Source organism: Lissotriton vulgaris, chromosome 6, assembly GCF_964263255.1.
Source record: "Lissotriton vulgaris chromosome 6, aLisVul1.2, whole genome shotgun sequence".
Taxonomy (NCBI): domain Eukaryota; kingdom Metazoa; phylum Chordata; class Amphibia; order Caudata; family Salamandridae; genus Lissotriton; species Lissotriton vulgaris.
This window is the reverse complement of record NC_141694.1, coordinates 516,597,040-516,615,767: the sequence shown is the minus strand read 5'-3', so window position 1 is coordinate 516,615,767 and position 18,728 is coordinate 516,597,040.

The window sequence follows — 18,728 nt, the reverse complement described above, 5'->3', positions numbered from 1 at the left end:
GACGTAAAGTTAGTAGTTGTAAGTCTATTCTGTGAATACCGAAAGTGGTAAGTTCACTCTGTAAATCCCGAAAGTAGTAAGTTCATTCTATGAGTACCAGGAGTAGTAAGTGCATTCTTTGAATACCAAATGGTAGTAAATTTAGGAATTAGTATTAAGTTAATTCTGTGAATCGGGCAAAGAGACTTTATTTCACACACACATTGCACAGAGACAATCAAAGGTGTGTAAACCAGTGCATAGGAAATGTTACATCTAACAGGACTACAAGGTATAGTGTAGGAGTAACATGTCATCGATACTGGTAGGCAATATAGTTTGAAAGTCCTTATTCTGGAAAAGCACAAATTCAGAATTTAAAATGTAACATCGTTAGGGGTTCTCTTTAATAACAAGAATTATTTTCTATTCAAATGAACCCTATTGGCAAGATTAGGATATTGAAAGGCTGAGCAAAAAAACATATAATCTAACATATACTTTGCAGTTTACACTCAGCTCTTTGATAACAGTTAATAGCTCAATCCATACTACTATTATAAAGAGAGAGCCCAAACATTTGAGGCGGGTAATCTCAAGAAGTACAGCACCAATCACAACACCCAATACAGCATTGGGAAAGACAGTTGCAGCAGATGGACATAGGCTATACAAGTGGCCACCATATACATTACAAGGGTAAAAGAACCTTAGGGGTAAAGTAGTCCCTTGTTGGCGTGGGCGTTGTGCTGTCAGCGATGGGTACGGCAAACAAACCTTCACAGGACTCCCTTGTGGGCGTGGGCGTTGTGAGAGGGGCGTGGACAAACAGCAAACAGCAATATGTGCGGCATTCACGGGGCACGAGGCACGCCATTCCCCGTCATTAGTGGTACATAAGAAAACGGCATTGTAAACAAAAACATTCACGTAACACCATTGTGGGCCTGGCCATTGTCAGAGGGGCGTGGCAAAACTTGAATGGGCTCGGCATTCACGGAGCGAGCGGGGGATAAAGCCTACCAGCGGGGATCACACCCTTTGCTTTTACCACTGCACAAATTGCTCAGGTCTTCAAGCGGGGATTAAGGCGAACATTACAAAGGTTTGACAAAATAATGATTCACACACGCCAATGGGCAAGGCTTCCCGGGCCGTGGCATTGCTACGGTGCTCAGGCCGGGGCTCAACAAACTCACACTAACAGCGGGGAGCACAACATTCGCTTATTGCTCCGGTGCTTAGGCTGGGGATAAAGCCACTCAGCCTACCAGCGGGGATCACACCCTTCACATTTACCACTGCACAAATTGCTCAGGGCCTCAATCAAGCAGGGATTAAGGCGAATGAACAGAACATAACTTTGCTAATAAGGTTACCGTCTATCACCAAGTTCAATAAACAGGTACATAACAACGTGTAAGCTCAATGATAAATAACGCTCCAAAATTATCTTACCTTTTGTGATACTTACCTAATGCTGCTAACCTCACGATTTATGTTTTTTGCAATGACTACAATGAAAATGCTTTCAAAGCCACAGTTGCTCACACTTTCATTATAAATCATGTATGGGACAGGGAGCGGATTGGAAGTGATGTGACTTATGGATGTGCATTATCTACGTACACAGAGAGCACATGCACACTATATACATCTTAACATAGATATTACTCCAAGGTCCACACAGTCTGTGCACATACATGCCTAACTATCTATCTCTAGGTCTGGCAATGTCGAAAACCAATTTATTCTCCGTCCCGATTCAACTGAAACAAAAAATGTGGTATACCGTGAGATCTTACAATAAATTTTACTTGCCTATTACAACCCTTTGCACACATTCTATTTCAGCCCCGGACAACACCGGGACGGGCTGCTAGTGTTCCATATTAGGGTTTTGACTTACAAACCACAAGTAGCAAGAGGAGCTTTCTTACATAAGCAGTAACCCATTGACCTATTTACATTACATGTACTTTGTTATCTGCACTGTACACGTTCTTAGCAGCAGGCATTTTAACCATCTGCCATACCTTTGGATGAGTTAAAACTTCCACTAGACCCCTGTCTCTTTCCAAGAAGTCGATTAATCACCGGAGTTGTCTTGACATTTTAATTGATCCCTGAAATTTCTGGAGGCCAGGAACAGGTAGCAGGCGTTTTGTAGATGATAATGTACTTGCAAAAATTACGCCCCCACCCCAAGTCAGCGCCCGGTGCGGTGGCACCGATTGCACCGCCCTAAAGCCGGCCCTGCGGCATCTCACCTCACTTCCGGATTTCGGAATTGCCATGACTAACTATCTATCCGTCCGTCCGTCCGTCTGTCCATCTATCTATCTTATGTCATGTTCATCTAACCACTACACTACTATAAGCCTACCTTTCTTGGTCGTATGTCTTGCTTCCATCTCTCCTCTAGTCTGCTTAGCAGCCTACCAGAGTTTCTCTCTCTTAAGCCCGCTCCTTGGAGTTTTACACAATTACAAGATTTTCCACCTGAAAAGTTTTCACATGCAAAAATTCTGGATTAAAGTAGCTGGTATGTACACACGAGATTTTATCATATGTACAAATATTGCACGCAGCAATAATAGATGCAACAAACATAACTCGAGAGAAATTTTATGTAGCAGCAAGTGAGAAAATTCTATCAGAGTCCTCCTCCACCTCTGAGCAGGTGGTAAATTACGGCAATCCCAAAATTAACATTGGTACACACATATGGGTGTAGAAGTCATCACATACCATCATGAAAACCGATCGAAGTTTATTTGTTTGAAATACTGTCACACTTCCATAAACACCAATGAATAACATAGCACAATAGGGAATACCTGTTCACACATGAGACAAATTACTCACATGGCCTATAAATGCAGCCCTTTCCCACCCCCACTCGCAACCAGCACCAGGAGTAGGTGAGTATTGACAAAATATACAAACTATTATTGCATCTTCGACATGAGGACTCAGTCAGGGCCACAAGATATTGCCCCCTCCCTTAGGAGCAAGAAAAGGTTCACGTTCATGAGGAGACGACTTCATCATTTTATAATACAATGGATTCAGTTATAGCTTTATGTTATGTTATGTTATTATGAGTTTGTAAAGCGCTGTATCACCCAGGGGTATCTAAGCGTTATAAAAGGCAGTCACGCATTTCTTTATAATGGGCGACTTGTGTCTCACCAATTTGCTAATAATAAAGAAAAGAGGTCAGATCTCGACTATTATTGGGTTAATAAAGTCGAGTTATGACATTACAAAGCCTGCTGCCAGAGCCAGCCGCCAATGTGAAAGGCAGGTTATGTCACATAGCATAATTAAAGCAGATGAAAAGCTATAAGAAACTTTTCTTTTCTATCTTTTGCTCTATTTTAAAAGCTTGCAATGACAAGCAGTGAGGATATGTTTATTTCCTGCTGGAATCTCTATGCATGTTGCCACGCATTTTGAGCTACTGCAGCATTTTATTTTCAAAACTGACTTGTATTGAACTTATTTCTCATATCTGTTTGCAACAAACGTTTAACAGGTTTTCAATGTGTTTAATTTTGAACTAGGTGGTAGATTTTTTATTCTTCATGTTTACAAACATGCTCACTCTTCATAAGAATCAGGTTTGCACCAAAGTTTTAAGTGGTTTGTGGGAAAGGTGATGGTGTGACCATGCATCATATGGGATAAAATCCAACATTGGCGTTCATAATAACGATGTTGCATGTCCCCTCGGAGTTTTATAACTTTCTGCCTCGTTCCTCTATATGGTTATGTTACTTCTTGGTGACTTGCAATATCCTTATAATGTAAGGCAGCTGATAATTTATCCCATATGAAATGTCTAGTTTCGCACCAACCAGCATCTCCTGAATGCTTCTCGGCAATTACATTACTAATACTCGAATCAGTGCTGCCCACACCATGAAACTACTATCTGTGCTGCTGAGGATCCCAGTGTCATGGAGCAATTTACAAAACGCTGTATTTCAGAATATCATTTGACATAAACATTGCATCCTAAATATTGTTGATAACAATATTGTCCCCGTGTGAGTACATTTCTTATTGTCAACCCCAATGAGGCAATATGTTTCTAGATGATATTTAGGACACAATGTTAACAATACTGACAAGAATATTTCAGTACCAGAAGGCTACAAAGACAGGTACATACACATAGCCTCAATGTGTGGATGGTGAGTGATGCAAATCTGCTGATTAAACTACTGCACCTGTGTTCCTGGAGCTACCCATGACTCCATGATCCTGTGAAACTGCAAAATACCATATACTGAATGAAAGTATTATGATCTGAAGATAGATTTGTATTAATTAATGATCGGATATGAGAACGTATTAAATCATGTTGTGATTTTATCATTTATAAGCACCATAGCCTATATACCCCGTTTAGTTTTGCATTATGTTGAACTTAGTGCTTGAATGTTGAGGTTACAAACAGCCTGGTTTGTAGATTTGGGCCATTTGTGACTACAAAAAGGCTTTTGGTATGCACAAACACCAAACGACGATTCTACAGAGTCGCAGTTTGGGTTTGTGAATGGATATTTGGAAGAGTCACGTTTAGGGCGGCCCTTCCAAATAATAATTTGTAGTATTATGTATTCATGTTTTGCGAGCGAGTTACAGATGCAAAACATTAATTTTTAACAGACTAATTAAAGGTAAAGGTAATCATTTGCAAATTGGAAGGTCTCCCCATGGTACCCCTTTCCATTTGAGAATGTTAAAACAAATATTTTTCAGAGCAGGCAGTGGCCCCACACACTATCCTGTTAGGTCCTTTGAGTTGCTGAGGTGCTAGAATCTCAGCGAAAAGACCAGACACAAAGGCCTCCAAGTCCGGCCCCTCCGCCCCCTCCTCCAGATTATGGATCCGGATATTTGCCCTCCGGGTCCTGTTCTCCAGGCACTCCGCTTTAAGTAAGGCCTGTTGGAGCTGCGCGTGAAGGGACTGTTGCTGATCCTGCATCGTGGTCTGAACCGCCACCAGACTCTGTGCTTGCCTCTCCACCTCCAACACTCAAGATCCCACTGCATCCACATCTTGCCGAAGAGTAGTGAGCTTTTCAGTGAGAATAGCCTTTAGTTGATTCACAGAGGTGTGCAAGTCCTGCTTGAATTCTCGGCAAAGCTCTAATATAAAGTCCCGGAGGGTGGCCACCAGGTCTTCACGCGTCAGCGACATGTCGGGCAAGGGTGCGGCGTTCCCCATGGAGGTTGACTTCTCAGCAGCCCTGAAGTATTGAGAAACCTTGCTGGATTGCTTCTTTGGAGGCATAGGGCCACCTCCCTCGACCAGCGCAGTGCCCTGTGAACGCCCAGGCTAAACAGCGACCAGGGCTAATCTCAGCCCGTCCCGTGAGGAGGACTCTCAATAGCCAAAGGGTGCAATGCTGCCCCGAAAGCCCTCAAGCAAGGACCGCAAGAGGGGGCCCCCCAGAGAGGACCAGCCCCACCCAAGCCCTCTCCAATGCCTGGGCACCACTGCAGACAGAACACAAGGTTGTATAATCCGTGGCACATCGTCTTATGCTGGCTCCTCACCTCCCTGGTGGAATCAAATCTTTAATATCGCCTCTCGTCCCCAACTGCCGCCATCAACCTCGGGACCCGCCATGCCGCTATCTTAGGGTCAGGCATGTGAGAAGGACATCGCCACTGTGCGAGGAAAGGCCCCACTCCACCTTACTTGAATATGCGGGGTGTGGGCCTGCAACTGTCTGAGACCCACGTACCCCCCGCCCATGCACAGTCTCGCCTCGCCAGAGCCGCCACAAAACAATTAAAAAGTCAAAAACACAGACCAAAGAAATCCCACTTAAATTTATAAAAATAGGGAATAATGTACTGAGCAAAATTATATCAAGATGATGCAGATCAAATAGGGGAGCCAGTGATATGAATTTTCATACATTTAAGTAAAAATATTGCTAAAAGATTGGAGTGCCAATGGTAGCTGATGGTCGCGGTACACAGATTTCAGTCTGAATAGGAGACACTAACCAAATTTGACCTGGTCAGAGGTCTCATCCTTTTTTTTGGAAAGTCAAAATCTAGTAGCGGGGCAAAGCAGCAGGCTGTATCTAAAGAAGGCTCCTCAACTTCAGATAAGTGTTGGATGAAGTACTGGTCTAGCCACTGGTGTTGGCAGCAAAAAGCCCTCAAAGAGATAATTTGAGTTTCACACTGTGATAAATTGGGGTGTTGGTCCTATTCCGTCTGTCGATTTCCCCCTTGCCCTACCCCACCCACCATGCCCACCGCTCTTACCTGCACCTGCCGCAACTGGTGTTGACCCTGCTCCTCATAGAAATCTTCCAGCCCGAACTGCCAAGCAAGGTCCTCCTTGGACAAGAAACAAGCATCCTAGGATCGGTTTCATGATATCACCCCTCATCAGCCAGGCTAGCTTGAATCCAGTGGCACAGAGCGCCCTGGACCCACATCTGGGCATACCTGGCGCACATAAAGCGAGAATGCAAAACACACACAAATGACGGACAAAATGCTGAACAAATCAAACATTGAGATAAGTCAAGACATCTGGGTTAAAGCCATCATTTTATTGTTCACCATGCCACCACAGTTTGACCCTGCTCATCATGGAAATAGTCCAGCCCGAACTGCCAAACCAGGTCATCCTTGGACCAGAATCAAGCATCCTGGGTTCGGTTTCGGGGAATCAGCCCTCATCAGCCAGGCTAGCTTGAAACCAGTGGCACAGTGAGCCCGGGACCCATGTCTGGGCATATATGGTGCACTTAGAGTGAGAAAGCAAAATACACACAAATTATGGCAGGAAGAGCACTTGGTGATCATGACTCACTTCAGCACAGGCCACATCATGGTCCAGGTCTGGTTCAGTTGGTACTGGTAAGCTGGTAACTTCACAAAATATAACTCTTGTAGGTTGTTGTGTCCCTGTAGCCAATCGGGTTGTCAGCTAACTGACCCTTTACATTTATGTCATTGTTCTGAGTACAGCATGGAGCAGGTCAGGTCCTTCAGGTCTCCTCAAAGGTCTCAAATAGCATGTGCGGTCCTTTTGTTCTTCGACAGCTCCAAAGCATTCTGAGAAAGCTGTCTTGGGCACCACATTTATATCTGGGACTGGCTTGTGGGTGAGGGCGACTCCTGCCCATCTTAACCAATGAGGTAAAGGGTCCCAGGGGTAACTGTACATACATTTGGAGCAGTTCCTGTGGGCCCTACAACAAAAAATCCTGCAATGCCCCTCAGTCGCTAAATCCAAGATGGAGAAGCACTTCTACTCTCGAGCAGTGCATGTGTGCCACCCAAAGGTGTGCCCAGGGTTATGAGCAGACCCTCCTCTCTGGTCACATAAAATTAGTTCTTTGGAGATGTTCCCCCACTGGGTGTATTGCCACCCTTACTGAGTTAAAAAAAAGAATGGGGCTTGTTCATTTTTCATCTGACATCTACTCATGACAGGGCCAGATCCTATGAAGTAAATTAAATTCCTTGGTACAGACCAACTGATCTTTTCTATCAGGGCGACAAAAACACCTCCCAACACCCAGGCTGTTGTCTCTGCTCTGGGAGCACTTTTCACATCCCATCAAGATTATTGACCAGTTTTAGGAAAATGCAAGTTTGCCTTTAAGAACTTCAGTCAGGGGACAGGTAACTTTACAATTGTCCCCTTTTCTTCATATTTATAAAAAAATATGGTTACTCCATTAAATCGGGCTCTAATTAAACATACAAAATTGTTGTTTAATCATTTTATTAGCTGGTCCCTGGCCAGAGATAGGAGAATCAATAAGTACTATTGCTTTCCAGTACTTCTTTATAGCTAGTCACTATATAGTGACTGTCAATGGATAGTCACTATAAGGACAAGTTAACTTTAAAAGTCTATTGTAGTACTTTTAGATACCATGCACCCTAACTTTTGGGTATTATTATTGAAGTGAGTGATCTCTTAACAAAAAGGGTCATTTTGCAAGTTGGGTTGCAGTATTAAAACTGCAGCAGTCAGGCTACATTGGCAGGACTGAAGACATATTTGCCTTGGTAAATTAGTGGATGTGACAATAGTGGTTTAGTTCATAGGTGACATTTAATTGTGCATGTCATCGGTGTATTTTTAAAACATCATATACTGGCTTTATGGGAACGTTAAATTGGCCAATTAGAATAAGCCTATTTCAACATGTTTTAGGCATTAAAGCACATGCACTGGGGGCAGTGTTTCAATGCACAGAGTCAAAAACCGAACAGGCTAATTCCACACAAACATGGGAGTGACCACACAAAATGGCACTTTCTATCAGACATGCTTCAATAGCCTTAGATTGTTTCATTTTGGACAACCCATTTTTTCAATCAGTCTCACTAATTGACTCACTGTGAGTTTTTGTAAAATGAACTACATTGTTTACCACCAGTGCCCACCTTTTAAAACAAGATCTGCTACTTGTAGTTTGAGTAAGAGTCTGTGCACTTGTGACACGTAATCAAGTGTGCATGTTCTTGTGTAGCAAGGTGTGGGCTGAATCAGTGGTACTACAGTCCCACTGAACCCAGTATCTGTGATAGCCTGTCACACACAGAACCTTTAATATAGTTGATTATGAACTGTACACACTTTGGAAATAAAGTGTAGATACAAAAAGAAATGACCGTAATAAATGAGTCAGCCAAAGTATGTTTCTGGCTGTGAACAACCTTCCGGGCAGCAGCAACTTGTTCAAAGCTTCCTTAACTTAATAGGCCAATTTTGAGGGGAGTAAGGCATTTGCCTTGGAAAGGAGAAGGGTATTACAATGAAAACTTTAAATTGGGGAGTTATACAATTTGGTATTAAGTATGCTTTGATAAATTGCTTTTATCTTTTATGCTGGATCAAAGTTCCAAATATATGTTAATGTGTTGCCATTCAAAAGGTATAGTTTAATTACTAAATGGAAGGTAAGTTTCCAAGGTGCAATGCAAACAAACCCTTGACTCATTGGTTCACTTTGGAGTTTGATGGAGATGGAGGATCTTTGTAAATAATCAGTAGTCCATCCCAGCCAAATCTGTGGTAATTAACCCTGGGCGAAGCACTACGCTACGCTCGCGTAGTTTGCGAAGTTTGCGCAACTTCGCACTATGCGAGCTGCACGTAGCACAGTGCGAACACGCGCAATGCAGCATAGCGTAGTGCCGCAGTCATTTTTTGCTTGATCGCGGTCCTCAACGTCATGTTCGCGACCGCGAGCAAGCAAAATGACATCCCGGCGAGATTCTCAATGCGGGGAGGTCAGGTTTCTCATTGCGAGTGGTTACGCATGCTCGCGACCGCTCGCAATGAGAAACTACCAGTTCGAGATGAGAAAGCTGCCGCTCGAGTAAAAATCTACTCGAGCAGCAGAAAACTACAGCTCGCACTGTGCAAGATGCCATTTTCAATGATTGCACAGTGCCGGATGCTTGTCCGCACTGTACAATCATTGAAAACTTATCTTGCACAGTGCGAACATGCTACTACGCAACTCGCGTAGTGCTACCTGAAGTTCGCGTAGTGCGAAGTGCACTTCCCGTACCTTTGTGTAGCGCGACTTCGCGAACTACGCCCACCCTTAGTGGTAATCACTTTCTATCAAGAGTGAGAAAAAGTACTGGATTTGCAATGGATGAAACCCTGCTGTCTCCATTGTCACAGACCTCTGATATGGATTCAAGCCATACTGAAAGTTGTCCGTCCTTATTTAGGGCAGGAAGACTGTAACTTGAATTTCCCTGGTGGCAACACTATGGATGACATTCTTTTTTTTTAAGTTGAGTTTATTAATAACAGCAAAATACAGCCATACAACAAGTAGTATAGTTCGTACTATTGAAAATTAGAAACATGGGTCGTAGGCATACATACAATACATGAGAGAAATATTACTAAAGATATATATAAGACTAAAAAAATATACATAGTATGCTGTTCATAAATGTATACATAGATATGGATATGGGGATGGGTACAGGAGGGAAGGAAGCAATAATGTAACTACGTTTTATAAATTATAAAATTATAAAGGCATAGACCTGTAGACAATATAAAAAAGGAGGCCATGAGATACTTCGGTGGAGAAGGAAGATCTCTTTTAGATCTTCGGTCCACTGGCATTTTACTTAATGAGGGATTCTTAGGGATGGTACCTGAGTGAGACTCAGACTTCGGAGTGACAATGTCATCCATATCGCTGTGATTAGAATCTGAGTTTGACAGAGTAACTTTGCTGAAGGCAACAGAAAACCTAAAGTTTTTTATTTACCCCATATACAATAAAAGGACCAGAGGGAGTAAGTTCCTGGAAAGTACTGACTCTTTATAATCAACGGAGGCAAAGAGCTCAGTACAGCTGAAATATTAGTTACACACTGAAAACCTGTAGCCAAGGCGCCGTACTAAATAAAACATAATTGTATGAAGTATTGAAAAGTGATATTACTTATTCCTGCATAAGAGCAGCTGAGATGACTAACATTAAAAAAGATGGTCCGCAATCCATTTGAGATAAATAACATTAAAAAAGATGGTCCAATAACCAGTTGAGAAAATGAGGCACTGCATTGAGACAACAAGCTGATGTTGATGGAAATATTCAAAAATATCTGCATATTTATTGCAGCAAAATCAAAATGAGGTAAAAGGAGATTGGTGATCCTGAATGCAGCCGGTTAAATGAAGAGTTACTTAACGGAGCAAGACAGCTCTGAGAACAACATCCAAAATGACAGGCGTGACCTCTGACTTTGTGATAAAATCCACAGGGGCTGGCAGTATGGTGAAATGTTAAGAATGGAGCTTGTAAAGGGCCCCAGCGACTCACTGACTCTTCAGAAGAAGATGCATGGTAGTCTCACATGCCAAGTGAGAGCCAGTGCGGTCCAAGAACAGCTGAAGGCTCCAGCGTCTCAGAGCTCAGAGCAGCGCTGCCATCTTCATAGGTGCTGAGACAACACCCCTATGAATGACATTATTCAGGAAGGAAATTAGCCAACGGCCCCAATGAGAAATCTTCTTTTGCCTAGAGCTCATTGATTTTTATTTTTTTCAAGGATAAACTTCTACTATGGAAGTCTAATTTTGTAAAAATATTGCTTCACTGACTTCAATGCAGAGCCACAGTTGTAGTCTCACCGAAGGCAAAGAGATATCTACCTCCCTGCCACAGATCTTTAAGTTTGGTTGGTAATTTTTGACTGTAAAGCGGAGGCAAAGACCTCCGGTGACCTTGCAGCCCAGCATACTGACTGTACTAATGTAAATGGCCCCTTAGTTTTGGTAAGTTGAAACATCTTAATAACTCAAATTTATCTCATGATACGGGTTATCATTTAAATTACATACTTGTACTTGAATTCTAGGTTTGCATTCAATAAGTATTATAATGTTATTGAAATAATCATGCTAGTTAATTCTGATTTACTATAGGTTTCCTGTGAGGAGATCATAGTTGATCTCTGTAATTATTTGCACAATGGAGAAATTAACTTTTTGTTCAATGGGCAACTTAAATTTGAGAATGGGAGATTGGAAGTAGAGAAAAAGCAATAAAGTGGAGTAAAATCTTTTTTGGGCAATTTAACATATTTTGTAAAAAAAATTATCATACATTTATTGCACATCCCATAAATCAAAATTAAAATTTCGCATTACATCTTTTTCAATTTGGAGCACTCCTACAACCACTATAAGACATATTAAAAATGCCAGTCTACATGATTTCCTTCGAAGTTATTCAGAAAGCAAGACAGGTGATAATTTTAGGTCAATGGGTCTCATGTACAAAGAATGTTTTTGCAAACCTTGAGATACTCAAAATCACTGGGTTTGCGAATGCAAAAGGAACTTTTTATGTACAAAAGCCCTTTCATGAGTCAAAAAATTGATTAGAACTAAAAAATAGTTTTTTGCTATATTTTCTGATAAGAGGGGGTGAATGGGGTTCCCACTCCTATTTCTGGTTCAGAAAGGAATATATGAGTGTTTTATGAATTCAAAGGGAGTTGTAAACCATTGATGAGTCACCAAGACCCCAAAATGGTGTGCTGACTGATTTGCAAAGGGTCAGTGGTCCTTAAGAACACCCTTCCCTTTAGGAGTAATTTTAGGTGCCTTGCAGGAAGAACACTTGGAGCACTACCTTCTTCTCCTGAAGTTTTCCAAAATAGAAGTCTGTTTTTAAAAGCACACTTGTTCTTTCAAGGAACACAGGCGGTTTGTAAATAAAACATGTTTTTCATTTTAAATTTTAATCACACAAATGTTCGTCCACTGTCCCTTTCAGGGCAATAGCCCTGTGAGCTCAGGCATTCACTGGGCATTGCAAATTGTAACCTGTCTAATGAATATTACTTAGGCAGGTTGTTTTGCGACCTCCTGTGATTTGGTATTTTGTACAAGGATTGGTGCTCAATATTCAAATTGCAAAATGCTGGTGCAAAATCTGCAACTATTTGTTGCTCATGGAAAATTAATACAAGTGGCCCAAATTTCAAAATACATTTTTAAGGTAGTATGTTATAAGGTTAAATATCATTTTGAAAGTAGGGTTGGCATGTACAAAGCATTAGCAATTTGAAAATCAGTTGCAAATCAGTTAGCAAATGGTAAAATGCTGGTTTCTTATAAACTAAGGGCCATATGCATCAAGCAAATTTGCATTTGCAAAGGCCGAAATTCGCAGAATTTGGGCCTTTGCGAATGCGAATTAGTTCAATGGCGATTAATCTGCGATTGTGTACATTTGCGAGTTTACATTTTGCAAAATTTGCAAAAGCAAAAGCGCAAATGTAGGAAATCGCTGAAAAATCGCAGTACAGCAAATTTCACTAAATACTGAATCGCAATGATATGTATGAAAAAATCGCAATTAGCGTTTTTCGAAAATTCGCAAAATACAGAATCACATTTACCACCAAGTAGGATCAGGTGGTAACCAGGTGCAATCTATTTAAGCAGCAACAGAATTCAAAAAACTGTTTACCACAATGGCGGGGCTTTACAGCATAGCTAGGAGGATGCGTCTGAGAGCTGCTGCACAGAGGAGGCTACGACAGGAGAGGATATTCCGTTGGTGCATAAGCATCTCCCAGCACCTTGAGGAGGAGCTCTACACCCATTACAGGCTGGAGGAAGACAGCATCAATGATTTAATTGCAGAACTCAGACCCTACCTTGAACCCGCCACACGCAGGACAAATGCCATCTCCACTGAAATACAGGTCCTGTGTTCATTACACCTGTTGGCCTCTGGAAGTTTCCAGGGGTGATAGCTTCAGCAGGAGGGGTGTCACAAAGTGCCCTTTCACGATTCTTCCATGCATTCCTAGATGCCATGGTTCAGAGGATGCAACATCACATTTACTTCCCCAGCACACCTCAGGCAATAGCACAGACAAAGCAGGACTTTTATCAAATCTCGCATTTCCTAAACGTGATAGGATGCATAGATGGGACACATGTTGGTATATCCCCCCCCTCAAGCAATGAATACATCTTTAGGAACCGGAAATGCTACCACTGAACATTCAGGTGGTGTGTGATGCCAAACACATCATTACTGACATTGTAGCAAAGTACCCTGGAAGCACACATGATGCATTCATCTTCCGACACAGTGGGATATACTTTAGACTCTCAAGAGGGGAGTTTGGCGAGGGATACCTACTCGGTAAATACCTTCAGACATAGGGGTCATTAGTACCAACTACCATGTGCATATCACAGACTAACTTATTTTTTTCAAACCAACAGGTGACAGCGCCTATGCAGTACAGGATTTCATCTTGACTCCCTACCTCAATCCCAACAATGCTAGTGAACGCATGTACAACACGGCACACATTGCAACCATAGGCACCATCGAATGGACATTTGGGATCCTGAAAAGCAGATTTCGGTGCCTCCATAAAAGTGGAGGTGCACTCTAATACTGCCCCAATATGTGTTGCAAAATAGTGGTGGCTTGTGCCATGCTCCATAATATTGCCACAAGAAAAGGGACACCAGTGGAGCTGAGTGACTCAGGATCCTCAGACGTAGAGGGGCCTGGACCAGGACGTATGGTAGCTGTTAGAGCTGTTGCAGCAGCTGGGCGCCAGAGGCATGATGAGATTAAGCGCAACTATTTTTAGGTAAGGAAAAACAACACAATGCCAAGTCATGTAAGTGTGAATGTGGTTTTTAACCCTTAATAGCAGGATATGTATTAACAGAAAACGTAAAGTAGTCATACAACATATGTTTGGCACATGTTACAATCACAGTGCTCAGACGAATGAAGGATTGACTTTCCAGTGAAATGATATGCAGTCTAATGCTATATTGAAGGTGTAGCCCTATTGGTCCTGCTACTACGGCGCCACTCTAAGGTGGGTGGTGGGGTGTTGCTGCTCCGACCTGACTGCATATCTTCTTCACTTGGAGTCAAGATTCCCGGCTCTGTTGTGGGTACTTGGCGCAACTCATCCACAGCAGTGGATACTTGCAAAAGTGCATTGGCAATGTCTTGTGCAGCATGTGTGAATTGCTGCTGCATCTCAATGCTGCGCCTGGCCTGAATGCTTGATGTAGCCGCCAAGCGGTTGATGGCCCGGGTATACCCATCTTGGCGTTGCAAAGCTATGCGCCTAGCAGCACCCTCTGTACGCAATTCCTCGCATACCGCCTGTAGGCCATCCCTCAGGTCATTCCTGAGTCCACGGATGCCCTCCCTCCCCTCCCTTTGTAATAGTTTAGTGTTCTTTGCCTGCAGGCGCTGCACCTGCAACATGTTATGTTCCAGTCCAGCAAAAACTGAATCCTCGCTTTGCCATTCAACATTGTTGGCCATGCGCCGTCTGCGCCTGGCTGCACTACGTGGGTCATGCTGGTCTGTTGCAGGTCCCTCTTGCTATGGCTGTGTGTCCTCATTGGTTACATTTTCACTACTTGCATCTGCGTCATTCTGTAGTGGAGCAAGTGGTCTAACAATGTGTCTCCTCCTTTGTCTGAGGGTGGCCACAGGGCTGTCCTCCCCATCCGTGTTCACATCTTGGCCGGTATCTCCTGGCTCAATACTCTCAACGACTGTCCTACTGCCTGATGGCTGGGTTGCAGATGGTGCTGTGGACAGAACAGCACACATTAATTGACTTTACTGACTTGCACTGTATAAATACATTCTTCACACCTGTTTGTTTACATTGGCCTTTTGTTTCTCTGTCATGACCTGCAGAATATATGTTTGACTATTTTATCTGCAATTTCAACACTTTAATTTACATGTGACTACATCTCCCATGATGCATTGCTATGTCTGCCTGCCCTGGACTACCTATCTTGTTTCCTGACACTTGCTCACTGCTCAGGGGTGTTGGGGGGTGTAAGGGGCGTGAGGGCATGGTTCTCACCTTTTCCAGATGCTGGCTGGTCAGGCTGTCGGGATCAGCCACTCCTCCCACACTCTCTGGCTGCAGGGTCCCCTCCACCAGTTCCTCAAGGGGTGTGGAGTCTGGAACAGATGAGGTCCCACCACCTGTTATCCTGGACTGCTCCAGCCTGGCAGCTAGTTTTTCCTTGGAGCGCAGGCGCAGGTCATACCATCGCTTTCTGAGGTCCTCCACATTCCGGGGTGTCACACCCACAGCATTAACCTTATGCTGGATTTCTTCTCAGATTCTCCTTTTGCGGCTCTCTGGAACCTCCCTGGATTTTTTCCCAAAAAATAATTCATGGTTTGACACCGTTTCATGAATCAGAGCCTCCAGTTCTGCCTCTGAAAACGTTTGTTTTCTTTTCCTGGAGCTTTCACTCTCCTGCTGCTGGGATTCCTGCCTGGGCGTGTCTCCACTCTCAGCCATGTTTCTCCAGGTACACACTGCACTGTTCCAAACACACCTTCACTCTGCCTCTGAATCAGGAACTCAGGTGCAGCATGGGTAGTCAATCACTTCCTGGTTGTGATGTCATCATGCTGCACCAGAGTTCCTGATTGGCTTATTTGCGAAATTCGCTAAATTGCGATTTTTCGCTGATAATTGCGATTTTTCAGTGCGATTTAACAAATTGTGCGAATCCTAAGGGTTAAGGATTCGCATTTGGGTAAATCGCAAATAAATAGCGATTTCTAAGGAATCGCTAAATATTTGCGATTTCTTTCATGCATACCATTTTGCGTTTCTGAATGTGCGATTCGGTAAAAATCGCACATTGAGAATCGCAAATCGGTACTTTCATACATATGGCCCTCAGTGCCTAAAAAGTAGGATTTCAAATACCGACCCCTTTTATTAATTTTAACATTGGATTCGCAATTTGTGAATTGCTATTTCAATGCAGAAAGCATATGCAAATTGCTAATGTATGCATAAAAGGCAAATCGCACCTGTAAAATTACAACTGTGCAGAAGCAGGTGGCAATAACCAGGTGGCAGGTATAAAATGCCACAAATGAATCAAGCAAGAGTGGGTGGGTAATTCTACTACACAAAACACTACTACAAAGAAACCTAAGGAGAGAGGCAGTAATCCAGTTTAGAAAACGTTCTCACTGTGAGGAGGTTGAGCCCACTCATCCACATTATATTGCTGAGGGCTGCTCAATGATGAAGCATGCTATTAAAGTAGAATAGTGGCTGACGGTCACTTAAACAACCATAAAGGATTCCAAGCTGGATTAGTTTTCTTTGAGGCAAGTCAATCCCCATAGATTTTTGTTTAAGAATTACTCACTCCCTTTTGATTCATTTTTGGTTACGATTGGAAGTTGAGTGAAAATATCCTCTATACTTTTATCTCTCAGAGATATTTTAAGGCATGGGCAAAGTGGTCTCTTGCCCAGGGCTCCAGCCTTTCAGGGGGCCCCTTGATTGTTCCATCTCTTTTCTGCAGAGTCTTGCCCAATAACCTTGAATAATTTTTAAACAGATTGTTTTAAATACCACTTTCCTTTTATTTATTTTCAATGCGGGTGATTTGTGAGAGTCTATTGCAGACATTTTGCAAAGAAATGTTGTGTTTATACTTTATGTAACACCCATAAAAATGCTTCTTTTAGATTAAAACAGGACCAGACATATGAAAAATGGGAGGTTGTCACAGAGTATATTTCCAGTAATATTAGTGAGCTTCTGCTGTGTTACAATGCTGAAAACTCACGTCACTAACCCTGAATATTAGATTTAAACACATTTAGAATTTGGATGAGTGTGTGTGTGCACTGTCAGATACTTGGCCAAACAGGACATAAAAAAACTAAAATGTGATCATCAATTCAAGTCTGTTCCGAATAGGGGCCCCAAAGTACATTTGGCCCATGGCCTCCAACATCCTTAATATTCCCCTGCATAAGGATCCCTTTCAACCCAGCTCTGTATGCCAGGCTATTCGTGGAGAGGTCGGGGGGGGGCTGAATCAGTGCTTTGTGTGTGTATGTGTCTGCCCCTTCCCTTTCCTCCCTGCCCAGGAAGAGCCACCAGAATGCAGAGGAATGTGGATTAGTCTCACCTTCCAGTGCTTGTGGTTGTCTAGAGGGAATGCACACAGTTACTCGGCCCAAACGTGTATTGGAGACATATTGCAGGCATGCAGAGCAAAGATTAGAGCAAAGAAATGTTCACTTTCTAAAAGTAAAAATCAAAGAAAAGAAAAAGGCACAGCACCAAAAAGGATAATGCTTGATATATAATTACCAGAAAAAATGTCTGCATATACACAATTCTTTTTTTTTCCTTAAATAGGACTGTTATCCAAATACTCATTTACTCTCTTTAGTATGGTCAAGATTGAAGTTTACACCCTGATGATGACCTTGACATAAAAGCCCATGTATCCCCGATCCTCACAGAGGTTGAAACGCGTTGGCATGAGATCTGGGGAAGAATTTGGAGATCCTACTCTATACATAAATGCAATTCACCACTTGCGGATATAAAACAGAGATATAAGTCACTTGGAATGAAACAGAATTCATAACTAGAGAAGCAATCCGAAAAAATGTCTTTCATCCCCAGAGGGGAAACACATGAGATGTAGTGAACTGAAAATATTATGGACACTGTACATCTTCCCAATTTTCATGAAATTTTTGGATCATGCTAAATACGTTATCTGTAATTGTTATGATTTTTTTCTTCCTATTTTTTCCTATTTTGTATATACGTTTTACAATTATTTGTGGTTTAATTTATTTGATTTGATGTTGTATTATATGGCGATTAAGTTACCAATGGGAAAATTAAAAAAGGTTTCTTGATACAAATGAATGGAAAATAAATCATGAGATAATTCCTTAACACACTGGATTCAAGTGGATGTTGTGTTGGAAGATTAAAAATAGATTGATAGCAATGTGAGGATATAAATGTTGTCCCACTTTCTAAAGTGGCATTTCTAAAGAAAAGTAATGTCAAATACAACTTGGTAAAAAAAGAAGATTTATCACTACTATTCCAAAATTATGAAAAACTATTTAACCATTTCTTTCTAATCAGGAATTACAGCTTAAAACTGTTTTAAGGAATTCCCAATGTTAGCCTATGAGAGGAGTAGACCTCACAGTAGTGAAAGATTAACTTAGCCTTTTGGCAATACAAGGATATGTAAAACTTAAAACAACAAGACCTACCTTTCAGCTACACAGCACATAGGATTACCAAGGGCCTACCTTAAAATTGAAAATGTGTAATAAAAGGAGAGTTTAAGGCTTGACAAGTAGTTTTAAATACCA